Source organism: Leptonychotes weddellii, chromosome 10 (genome assembly GCF_054177405.1).
Source record: "Leptonychotes weddellii isolate Sample4059 chromosome 10, ASM5417740v2, whole genome shotgun sequence".
Lineage (NCBI taxonomy): Eukaryota > Metazoa > Chordata > Mammalia > Carnivora > Phocidae > Leptonychotes > Leptonychotes weddellii.
Window position 1 is genome coordinate 76,937,432 of NC_138378.1, and position 12,752 is coordinate 76,950,183.

Here is a 12,752-nt window from a genome sequence, read left to right on the forward strand (position 1 = left end):
TAATCACTCAATGAGTGGCAGAAAGAGGGTCACATCCAAGGTCGTGGAAAATGACGCAGGCTTGAACTCAGACTGGCTCTGGCAGAAATCCCCCTTCCCAGTCCGCTGATTTGTACTACCTCGGGGGGGCAACCACCCAGAAGCAAATGAGTGAGTTCACGTATACTTGTGAGGAGTCGGGCACCGAGGATATGCACTCACTGCGTCTCACCAGAACCCTGGGGGTGAGGTCCTGTCTGTCCCCACCTAACAGATGACAGCCAGAGCAGTCAAACAGCTTGCTCAAGCTCCCACAGGTTCTAAGAGGCTGGTGGCGACAGGATTCTGATCCCTACTTCTGTTCTAAGTCTTCATGTCCTGCTGCCTCTCTAGAACGTACCATGAGGGATGTTTCCTGGACTGGGGCAGTGGTGGCGTGTTTCAGACTTCCTCCCAGTAACCCATAGCTGCTGGAATTGCTGCCACCCCACGGAAGATGGGAGATGCTGGCTGTGTGGTCAGGGGCAGGCAAGTTAGTTTATGTCTTCCAGACTCAGTTTCCATAGTGTAAACTGGGAGAAGCATCCTTAGCTCTTAGAGCTGCCTTGTGTATTAAGTAGGGGGTTGCAGAGCTTCCCCACGCTTCTCTGTCACCACTGTGATCCCTGCCCAGCTGCCAGAAGTGTCAGCTGCAGCTCAGCATCTCTGCTCCCCCACCTCAACGCTACGATAATGGTTTTTTAAAGACGTAGATCCCTTTCTGAATGGATGTATGAGGGCCCCAATTTGTGAAAGTCAGTGAAAGCTGAGCTGAGCTGGTTCAAGTCCAGTTTGGATGGGAAGGATGGGCGGATGGGGGGGTGGCCACCGCCAGCACTCCTCTGTCTTCCAAGGCACACTGAAGAGCCCTAGGCCTCCTCAGACCTCAGAGTCATTGTCCTGAAGGGTGAGCTGTCCATATTTTGGGGAGCCAGCTGGTGCCCTCGTTTGGTCCCTGGCCAGTTCCTCTAGAATCCGCCGCAGGACCCTCCCTCCCTCATGTGGTGACAAAACCAGGCTGAATGACTGAATGAGTTGGTCTGGGAGGATACATGGAAATCAGAGCAGTGAGCTAGGGTTCACTTACATGTGGGAAACGGAAAAGGGGAGCAGAGAGAGAGCCTCCCTGCCCAACAGCCATCCATGCTGTGTGTGTGTGTGCGTGTGCATGTGTGTTTAGTACCTTAAATAGTTTTTCCATCCACCCTTTACCCCTCATTGTCAGTTTCCCCGGCAGGAGCCTGGGAGGACCTGGCTGCCAGGACCAGCTCTGAATGCCAAGACCTGGAAAAGTCCAACCATCCCCCAGGGCAGCAAGATCATGGGGGCAAGCATGGGAGGCGAATGAGAAAGTGAACCACCCCCCCGCCGCCATCCTTCCATGTTCCATCTCTGCAGGGTCACTGCTGGTCTGGCCTCTGGGCCTCCCACATCCAGGTTCCTTCCCAGTTATCCCACACACCTAGACCAACTCAGACCATGTCATGCCCTGCTGCTCAAGAACTACACCGGCTCCCTATTGCCCAGCCAGGAAGATATCTGGTCCTCAGCCTAGTACTAGAGTTCCTGCCATCAAAGGGTCTCACCAATTTTGATCCTGGTTACTTCCAACATGGCTACTCTGTGCCCCCTTCTAGAATCACCTTTTCCAGGAAACCTTTGATTGACACCACTTTTCCTTACTACACAGTCCGTGCTTAGGGAGATAGCCCCCTATTTATTGTGAGTGGGAGTATCATGCCATGCTCAGTCGACTACAGCTGCTGGATGGCAGGGGACCTGTCTTCTGAGTCAGTCACAGTGAGATTGAATTCCATGTGCCCAGTCCTGCCCAGCTCTGTGGCCACTCATTTCATGCTTGTGGACTTCCATTTCCTAACCTCCAAACAGGGATCATAGTCCCTCTCCTGTCTACAGGAACTTCTAAGTCTCCTAGAAGATCAAGGGTATGAAAAGCACAGGTTTAATCCTGCTTCCCTAAAGCGAGTTCCACAGCATGCTTGTGGATAATATTAGTCTGTTTGGGCTCCGGTACAGAATACCAACAACAACACAAATTGATTTTCTCCCGGTTCTGGAGGCTAGAAGTCGAAGATCAAGTTGCTATCACGGTTGGTTTTTGGTGAGACCTCTCTTCCCAGCTTGCAAATGGCTGCCTTCTCCCTGTGACCTCAAATGGCCTTTCCTCCGGGGAAGCGCATGGGGGGAGAGAGAGAGAGAGAGAGCGCTCTGGCGTCTCTTCCTTCGCTTATAAAAACATCGGTCCTACCGGATTAAGGCCGCACTCTGAGGACCTCATATAACCTTATCTCCTAATACAGTCATATCAGCGCCTTCAACATGCGAATTTTGAAGGGACGCAGTTCAGTCCATACCAGTAGGTTAAAGAGAAAAAGAGTTCCATGGTTGTGTAAGTGTGAAAAAGGATGCGTTCAAGCAAATTAAATAGGGTTCTTGACTGCTGGTCTTCTTGTCATCTTCCAATGTGAGCAAAAATGCTCCAGGTGAGGCTGGAGGAGATAACATGCTGTTTCCCAAACACGGTTGACCTTGACGCTCATTTCTGGTTGATCTTCTTGAGCTAGTGTTTGGTAGAGCTCTATTTGGGACCCACTGCCCTAATCAATTGCCTACAGGCAAGGTCAGCATTACTGTTCCAGAATGGAACAGTAACAAGGCAGCTCTTGCTGGTTAATGCTAGATTTCTGAGGAGTAATCCCGGTTTGACATGTCAGCCTTGCCTGCTAGTGTGCTGAGTGAGGTCCCCAAATCTACAATTTCTTTTCTTTTTTCCTTTTCCCTCCCTCCTTCCTTTGTGTGTGTGTGAGGCCTAGCGAATGCCGACTGGCAGCTGTGCCCTCACTTGGCTCCCCGATCACAGCGGTTCAGCCAGGGGCCCTGGGGGGCAGCTCTTTGCCATCCTATGCCATCATATCTTTGCTACATTTCAGTTGCGGCTTTGCCTGGAGGCTGAGCGACGGACAACCCTCAGTGCGGTTACCCTTCATCTTCCGTTCACCTTGCATGCATGACCCCTAAGCCCCTTCGTTGAAATTGGTGCTGACCAGGAAGTTGTGATCCGGGGACTTTTTCTCCAGGGTCTGAGGACCAGCAGCATTATATCCCTCGGGCGCTTATTAGAAATGCAGAGTCTCAGGTTCCAGTGCAGACCGATTGAACCAGAATCTGCATTTAGCATGCTCCCAGGTGCTGTACAGGCAGGCTCATTAAAGTTTGGGAAGTGCTAGTCTGGAGCAGTGGTGTTCGGAACCACAGGATATGACCCATAGTAGATTGTGAAAACAATGCTCTGGGTTGCAATCAGCATTTTAAAAATAAGACTAGAATTGAAAATATAGCATGCATTGACTTAATAGGGGCAAGTATTTTGGGAGAACCTTTATGGGTTCTGGGTTGTAGCATAAAAGTGTGTCACTATCAAAAGTTTGAAGACATTGGTCTAGGGGCACTCGAGGTGATGAGACAGGGGACTGGCTGAGGTGACCTATGGCTGGCCCTGCCCACCCCCTACCTGGCCTCTACCCAGCTGTCCTGGATGCCTAAGGGTTTCCCGTCACCGACCACACACACCTTGTCACCACACCCTGTGGCCCAATGCCTGGGCTTTGGGGTGTGGTGGGGGAGAGCTGGAACCAAAAACGAGTGACTTTTAAAATAGGTCCTTCTCCAGGTTTCTTTTTCCTCAGCTCCTTCTCCCCCTTCCTTTTCCAGCTCCTTGCCCCGGTTCCTCCTTCTGCCTCTCCTGTTCCAAGCTGGAAGACAAAGCCAAGTCCAGCTCATCAGAGACGGGAGTCTCTCTGCGTCTACACTGTAGATTTCTCCTTCCCAAGGCTCCTCACCCCATGCCGAGGAGTCAAAATAACCCGGCTGACCCCGCCCCGGCAGGGCCATTCCTACCTCTGGCAGTCGGCCACCAGCCCCACGTCTGCCAGAAAATTTATCTGATCTTTGAACCTAGCACTCCCCTGGAGATAAACCTGGGCGGCTGCTAAAGGCATCAGCGCGGCCTTACAGTCGGAGAGCCGGGGCATGCGGAGGTGAGCAGGGCGGGGAGAGGGCAAGAGGCCCCGAGCAGAGGGGCTGCGAGGCAGAGGGACCGCCTGCGGCCCTTTCTTCCTCCCCTCGCCTTCAGCCCCTGGCCCGTGGCCAAATGGAACGCGGGAACATCTAGCAGGGGCTCTTCCCTTTGGAATTCCTCCCTCCTGCTCCTCATTATCACTACTGTAGATGACATAGGGTGATCCCATGTCCCCATTTGCCTGCAATGGTTGAGATTCATACCTGTTATTCATAGTGTCCCCTTTCACTCTTAAGAGTGTTTCAATTTGGCTTTTAAATCGTCACCATATATAAAGAAGCTAAACTAAAGAAAACCTTGCCAAAGGTCATAAAGCTAATAAATGCTTCAGCCAGGACTTGACCCGAATCATAATCCCCTCCCACGATGCCTCACGCCCCTCCCACGATGCCTCACGCCCCTCCCAGGACGCCGCATGCGCCTCCCACGATGCCTCACGCCCCTCCCAGGACGCCGCATGCGCCTCCCACGATGCCTCACGCCCCTCCCAGGATGACGCATGCGCCTTCTACGATGCCCCCTCCCAAGATGCCTCACGGCCCTCTCAGAGGGCCTCACTTTCTGCTACTCTCTCTACCTGGGCGGGTGGGTAGCGCATGTCAGAGTGAGAACCTGTGTGCTGGGCACCTAAACTCCTGACAGGCCTTGAGAAACAGGTGAAGTCACTTCACTCTCTAATAATCTTTCCCAGCTATAGGGTGCAGCAGAACATGGAGAGGTTTCTGAAGCCTCAGATTTTGGTTCATGGGTGGCAGGGCTGAGACGGAGGTTGAAGTTTTACCCAGGGCCGTGGGATCTTTTCTCAGGGTGTTCTTTGGTTTTCCCCCTCAGGCTTGCTCAGAATCCTGGCTGTGGAAAATGTGAACTTCCTGGGAGTGGAGGACACACAGACTCCCTCTTCCCGTTCTCTGGAAGGGTACGTATGGCATGTGGAGCTAAGCAGGTGGATCTGGGAGTTAGTGGTGGAGTGGGAAAGCAGGAGCTAGTGCTTCGCATGCTGGTGGGCTTGGGCCTTGGGGCCTGGGGCCTGGGGGCAGGATTTTGGGAGAGAAGGACAGCATTAGCTGCAGGTGCTGTGTGCTGGCAGTAACTGCCCCATGAAGTTGCGCTTGGTGTTGGGATAACAACTTTGAGGCAAAAGGCCACCCCCAAAGTCTCCTGGTATCCTTGTTTCTCCAGGCCACCTGTAGGCACTGAACTACTGACAGGTTTCTGGCTCTATCAAGGCTACGGGCCACGGACTCAGGAGGCCTGGGATTTGTCCCCCTGGACCCAAGCCCTGAGGCTTTGCTGGGAATTTGCCATATCCAGTCCAAGGGCTGTGCAGGAAACACAGGTGAGGGGGCACTGCAGGGTGCCTCCCCCAAGAAGCAAACTGCTGGTCAGGGATGGAAGAGCAACATATTCTCAAGCACACACACACACATAGACACATCTCTTATGTACCACATTCACAATACCCACATAACCCATGCACACCCACATTCATACCGAACACAGGCACGCTCACATCTAGATATCTCACACATGCTCACTCATCCGTATCTATGTACATGTATACACATACATGTGCACAGGTGCAAACACACACAGTCACACACGCATTCATGCACACATGCATGCAGATAAATATGCATAGCAGATAAAGATAAATATGCAAAGCAGATACTCACATGTGTGTGCAGGAATGGGGACTGGCCTCCTGCCATGAGAGAGGGGAAGTGCAGAGCTCTGAGAACAGAGGCTGTGACTAGAGATTGCCCTGGTTCTTAAGGAGTCAAGGCTCAGGAATACAGGGGGAAAGAGTGGGTGGCAGTTGGAGCTTAGGTGCAGTAGTTGTCGTGGGAAGATAGCATGACCAAGGCACCCTCAAGGAGGCTCCCACCCCATTGTCCACAGTCCCTGTGTCCCAAGGGATGAACTTTTCCTTGCCCCTTCTGCCCCCTAGCCCTCTCCTCCTGACTCATTGGAGGAAAGAGAACAGATTACTTACAAAAAGAAACCCAAATCAAATTGGCACCAGACTTCTCCCTGGCAACGATGTACACAAGAAAGCAACGAAATCTTATTTAAATAATTCCAGACTGGTCTCTTATTGAATTGTGTTTGGGGAAACAGGGGAAGGTGCTGTGTCTAGTGTTGAGTTGGAAGGTTGGAGAGAAAAGTTCTTCAGTGATCCTCTTAGAGGACACTTCCCATCAGGATCATGCGGGTGAAAACCTAAGTGGAGCATTCAGACCAGCCTCCTCCGGCAGGTGGAACTGGATGTAGCAGGATTAGAGTTAGCAGAAGAGACGAAGGATGGCTTGGTGGGGAACTCCAGGGCAAAGGTCCAGAGGCCAAGCAAGCTGGTATGTTTGGCAACTGTTTGGCCCTTTCAAACGTTCTGGAAGGTGCTTCTGAGTCATCCTGTCTGGGAGCAGTCACTCAGGACCTGCTTGCTGCAGGTGGCCCTGGGTTTGCACAGGACGGATCTTCCTGCTCCTGGCCCACATGGCTGTCACTCAAGTGTAGCTAGACTGGTGCACCTTTGGGCCCATGAGACTATGCTATGGTTTGGTGCATTCCACTAATCCTATTTCAAGGTCAGGCTGTGGTCAGGGTCAGGGTCAATTTTGTAGCTAGGGTCAGAATTAGTCTTTGGACAGGGTCAGTTTTGTGGCCAGTGTCAGAGGTTGGTCTTGGCTAGGGTTGAAATCAGTCTGAGTCAGTGTCAGGGTTGATCTGTGGCCACGGTTGTGGTCAGTCTGAGGTTACGTTGATGTGACCAGAATTAGGGCTGAGTGTGACTGGGAAGCAGTTTATCTTCAGTGTAACTGATGTGGATGAGACTGACCTCACAAAGCCCCAGATGATGAAAGTCCCCCCTCCAATGGAGACACATGCAATGTCTTGACATTTGCAGCTCTGAGTTCTGAAGTCCTTGCTGAGGCCTGGGGTTGGGGGAGCAGTGGATCTACCAGGCCATGTGTCCCTGCAGCTGGAAGGCCCCAGCTCACAACTGAAGGGACTTTTGCACATCGCTTCAGTCTGGGGGGTCCTATGGGAACCATGGCAGATGGTGGCCCTGACTGGAGCTTGGCATCTGGAGGCCAGGCTTTGGCATGGAATGTGGCCCATGGCAAGGGCTCTTCAGATGTGCATGGCTGTGTGTGGGCCTTCAGCATGGCTGGGTGACAATCCTCATCCCATCCAGGTCCATTCTTCATCCCCTAAAACAACCAGTGTACTGCTCCTCTGCCCAAGAGAAAGGGCAGTTGAATGGTTCCTTTGCCCTGAGCTCATGCCTCTTTCAATGTGTTGTCCCAGAAACTGCTCGTTCTAGAAGGAGAAGCAGGGAAAGGAAGGGGCTTGGAAGGCTGGGAAAAGTACAGGCGCCTCTGCTCTCTCTCGGTCAGCTCTGGGTCAGCTCAGTGTTAGAACAAGCTTGCAGGGAATGGGGTGGCCTGATGGGAGGGCTGGAATCCTGGGACTCTCAGATGCAGGTCACCCCAGTGACATCACTTGAGACCCTGCTGTGCTCTAGGCCCTGGCCTGGACTCTGCAGGGAATTAAGAGGTGAGCCAGATTCTCTTGTTCAAGTCTTCACATAAAGGGCTAGAGAAATGGATTCATTTACTGTATGTGGACTGACAGCAAATGCTAGACTTGCTCCCCTGCTCAGTGGTCCTCAACCCGGGCTGCACACTAGAATCATGTGAGGAGCTTCTAAAATAGAGGGATGTGTGTACTTTCCTGTAGATGAGTTGTAGCCTGAATGTAGGTAAGTCAACAGCTAGGGAGGAGCCTGGGTATCTCCTAGGCCCCATGAGCAGAGGCTTCCTTAAAGAGAATTGGAATGGTGGTGACTCTGATGCAGATGAACAGCAGAAGCAAGAGCAGTAATAATAACAGCTATTCTTTGGGTCCCTGCCTCGTGCCCCCAAATGCTCACAACAACTGTGTTGGGTTTAAAACATGGCCACCACATTCTTTGACACCCTTTCCAATGAGAAGTGGAGTCTCTGTCTGCTCCCCTTGCACCCGGGCTCTAGGACAGCTTGGCCAACAGAACGTGGTAGAAGTAATGCTGTGTGAGTTTCTGGGACCAGGGCTTAGGGAACTGGTGGCTTTCACTTCCTAACCTTTGGGACATTTGCTTTTGAAGGCCTGCAGTGAGGGAGCCAGACAGCCACATGGAGAGGTCACACATAGGTGACCTGACCAGCTGTTCCAGTGGAGGGGGTCCCGGCTGACAGCTGCCGCCCACTGCCAGAGAGGTGACTGAGCTGGGCTTCAGACAGTTTTTTCCCCTGCGTGACTCACTCCCGGCCTCGAGCCACCTCACATGACCCTGGAAGGAGCAGAGATAACCCATCCCCTCTGAGTGCTGATTTATGAGCAAAATAAATGACAGTTGATGTGTTAAGCCAGGGCCTAGAAAACTTCCTCTGTAAAGGATGAGATAGTAAACATTTTGGGCTCTGTGGGCCCTTAGGTCTCTGTTGCAATGACTCACGTCTGTCGTCCTGCAAAAGCAGCCCCAGGGAGCACATAAATGAATGGGTGTGGCTGTGTTCCAATAAAACTTTATATACACTGAAGTTAGAATTTTGTATAATTTAAACGTGTCACAAAATAGTATTCTTTTGATATTTTTTTTTTGCAACTCTTTAAAAACCTAAGAAACCATCCTAAGCCTGTGGTCTGTATAAAACCACAAAGTGTCCCGGAGTTTGCTGACCCCTGTTTTAAGTCGTTAGGGTCAAGGTAGTGTGTGACGCACCCATAGATAACTGGAACAACAACCCAGCCATGTTGATGATTTTGTGAAATTTATGTGAAATCGAGGTACAGGGCATTAAGAAACTCCTTTGGGTTCACAGCTACAGTAACTGTGAACTTAGCTCATTGATGCTTAGCTCATTTACAAGAGGTCGGGTGGGTTGGAATGGTGAGATTAGAATGAAAAGGATCAGAGAAACCAGAGTTGCTTGCTGCTTGCCAGCCATGTTCAGGGAAGAGAGGCTCAGGAAGTGGGGCGGGGGTCCACTTGCAGAGTTGAGATATTTTATTGGGCTTCCCTAGAGCAAAGTAAAATTTCCCTCTAAACCAATCCACAACTCTTTTCGAGTTCCACATTCACCAGGCCATGTTCTGGGTAAGACTTTGCCTTCTCAGGTAGTAGCAGTTGTTATGATTAACGTTTATTGAGTGCTTAGTGTATGCCAGACACTGTTTTAACTGCTTTGCAGGTATTAACTCATGAAATCTTCACAATAATCTGTTGTTATCCCAAATTTGTAGTGAGAAAACGTAAGCTCAGAGAGCTTAAGTGAAACGAGAGGGCTAGGATTTGAACTCAGACAGCCTGGCTCCCGACCTCATGTACTTAACTATACTCTGCTGTTCTGTTCTCCACTCTGACCTTGGGAAAGGGTATCCTGGAGTGGAGGGTGTGTTCTAGGCGATAGAAAGGGATAGTCCCTGCTGCAGAAGAACAAATTGGCATCTGGTTTACACTCTGGCTTGGGTAAATTGCGTTAATTCGAGTCTGTGTCAAGTTCACCGAGACCCTTCAGCCCCTGAGGACTAGAGAGGCAAAACGCTTCCACCTGGAATGGGACGCCCTGCAGCCTGGGCCAGGAGGGCATCTGGCGGGGAGGGCAGATGGGCAGCGGCTGCCTCTGTGGTTGCTGCCCCCACAGGTCACCCTGGTTCTTATTTTCCGTGATATCTCAGCAGCGTACAACTTTATTCTCATCATTTTTTTAAAAATCGCATTCCCTTAACCTTCTAAATCTTTAGAGCATCTGCAGAGATGTCCACTTTCTCCTCCTGATGTTGGTTATTGTCTTCTCTCATTCCATCTCTCTCTCTCGATCATTCTCATTAGTGGTTTGTTAATTGTATTAGTTCTTTCAAGGACTCTATTTTTCTCTTTGTTGAACCTCTTTATTGTATGTTTGTTTTCTATTTCATCATTCTCTGCCTTTATTTTTAATATTTCCTTTTATTCAGGTTTATTTTGGTGTTGTTCTAACTTAGCTCATTGATGCTTAGCTCATTATTTTTCAGCCTTTTGAAATACATCTACTATAAGGCAGTAAATTTCCCTCCTGCTTTGGTTGCATCACGAACTTTCATATGTAATATTTTCATTATTATACAGTTGAAAATATTTCCTAGTTTCCGTATGATTTATTTTTGACACTTGGGTGTTTCTTAGTTTCCAAACGTAAGGGGATTTTTCTGTTATCTTTTTTTGTTACACTTTTCTTGTTTGATTGCACTGGGATTAGGGAGCATGCTCTATGATTTCATTCTTTCACATTTTTTGAGATTGGCCTTGGAACCAAGTATATGATCTATTTATAGAAATCTTCTAAGTGTGTTTGAACAAAAAATGTATCTTCTGCACTTGTTGAGTCCTGTTTCCTACATAGGTGCATTAGGTAAAGTTTGTTAATCCGGTTTTTCAAAATTTCTATGCCCTTACTGATATTTTTTCTTTTTATTATATCAATTACTAACAGAATGTCTTAAAATCTCCTACTGTGATTGTGGATTTGTGAGCTTTTTTTTGAAGTTCTGTTAATTTTTATGTTTTGCACTTTTGAGGCTCTGTTATTGGGTGCAGAGAATTTAAATTAGTTACACATTTCTGATGAACTAAATCTGTTACGATCGTGAAGGAATCACCTTATCTTTAGTAATGCCTTTTCCTTAAAATCTCTTATCTGAAATTACATAGCTACTTTAGCTGTTCTTTGGTAAGGACTTCCATGGCATATAGCCTTAGGTTTTTGATATCTTATGTAAACACATTTAATTGGATTACAAAGTTATCTTTTTACATAGTATAATAGTGAAAAAAAACCAGACTAAAAGTATGATCTCAATTACATAAAATTTCACAGTGTAAGGTGCCTTGAACTCACCTAGTGATGCAAATTTGGTTGGTGGCTCCAGTGGAGAGCCTGTTTATTTTATGACCTCTCAGTGATGACTTTTCTTGTCTTCTCTTTTTTTTCCTTCTTTTCTTCCTTTCTTTCTCTTCTCTCCAAATCTGTTCTGTGTCAAGTCAACTCTGCACAATCCTAAGGGGCATGTGTGTGTACGTGCGTGTGCATGTGTGCGTGCGTGCATGTTGAGCATGTGCACATGCCTAATCCTCGGACCTCATACTTCCCAAGCTTCTCACACTACACCCTGCTGACACTGATTTTCCTTCTGTTCCTTATAGACTGCAAGTTCTTCCCCACTTGGAGCCTTAGCGTTCAATCCTCTCCTCTGGAAATGGCTTCGAAGAATACCCAACCTAAGGTAGGCCCTTTTCCCAAATCACTCTTTATTATTTATCCTTTTTTATTATCTTCATAACACTTACCACTACCTAAAACGATCTTGTGTTTGATTTCATGTTGATTTTACATTGCCCCCATGCCACTGGAAGGTAAATCTCCATGAGCAGAGAGCTTGTTGTATCCCCAGTGGCCAGCAAAGAACTTCACGTGTGTTAGAAACTCTGCATCACTGTTGAGTGAATGAATGAGTGAATGTTTTACTTCTCTCTGTCTCTCCTTCTCACATCAAGTATTTACCGTGTCTTATGGTTTGTCCTAAATGTGTCTCGGGACTGCTCACCTCTCTCTACCTCCTTCTAGTGCCTGAGTTCAGGCTACCATCACTGCTCATCTGGACATTAGCAAGTGCCTCCTAACTGGTCTGCCCACATCCTGTCTGGGCCCCCTCCCATCTACTTTCCGTGATCAAAGGACCCTTCTCACATATAAATCAATCAGGTCAACCCCTGCTTAACACCCTTCAGGGCTCCTGGTTGCCCTCCTGGTGCAGGGCATGATCTGGCCCCCACTCCCTCTTCTAACCTTGTCCTGTGCCTCCTGTGTCTCCCCCTCTCCTTTTGAGCACCGGCTGTGCTGCCCTTCTTCCACATCTTCAGACGGCCTCCCTTCCCCTCACTCAGGCCTTTTACATGTAGGCTCGCTGCCTAGAATCCCTTGCGCCCTCTGCCTTCCTGGCCTCCAGAGGCCTTCCCAATCCCTGTCTGCCACCAGCTGGGCTTCCCGCTGCCCTCCCTCAATGCTCTCGGCGTTCCTGGTTTTGAGCAGCCGCCAGGGGCCTCCTGGCTCTCGTTCCCTCTGCTGCCCTCAGTAACTAGCTTTCCACCTGGCACACGGTGGCGCTTGGGGCATCTTCGTGGAGTGAGGGGCCAGGGCCCCACACTGGGACCTGCGTGGCCCAGCCCCTGCCCCCACAACATCGCAGAACCCCTGACAGCCACAGCCTGCGGAGGCTGAGGGGTGGTTCTCGGCACGCTCTTTGCCGAGCTGTGCTGAGTACCTGGCCCTGGCTGTCAGGGACAGTGAGGGGCGGCCTGGGCTTTCTCACCTTCTGAAGTGGGGAGTGGGGCATTGCTTCTCACAAGACCTCACCCAAGAGGGATTCCTCCAAATTGGAAGGCTGTTGAAGGGAGGGCAAACACAGTGTGCTAAGTGTGGCTCGTACTCTTGATAGAGAGAAGCTGCTGGACATCGTGGGTTTTGGGGCCCAGGCAGTGACGCTTCAGTACCTGTAGCACAGCAATGGAGATGGGGATGTTCTCTTCACTTCTCCATGAGACCTTGATGGATCA

General features: G+C 49.7%; 1 long non-coding RNA gene across 1 annotated transcript; it reads left to right on the forward strand.

The window, feature by feature from the left end:
* The first annotated feature begins 3,741 nt into the window (after positions 1-3,741).
* Positions 3,742-11,422, forward strand: LOC145723711 (uncharacterized). The gene is made up of 3 exons (XR_014148967.1): positions 3,742-4,076; positions 4,949-5,033; positions 11,343-11,422. It is a non-coding gene; the product is annotated as an uncharacterized LOC145723711 (long non-coding RNA).
* Positions 11,423-12,752: the final 1,330 nt, after the last annotated feature.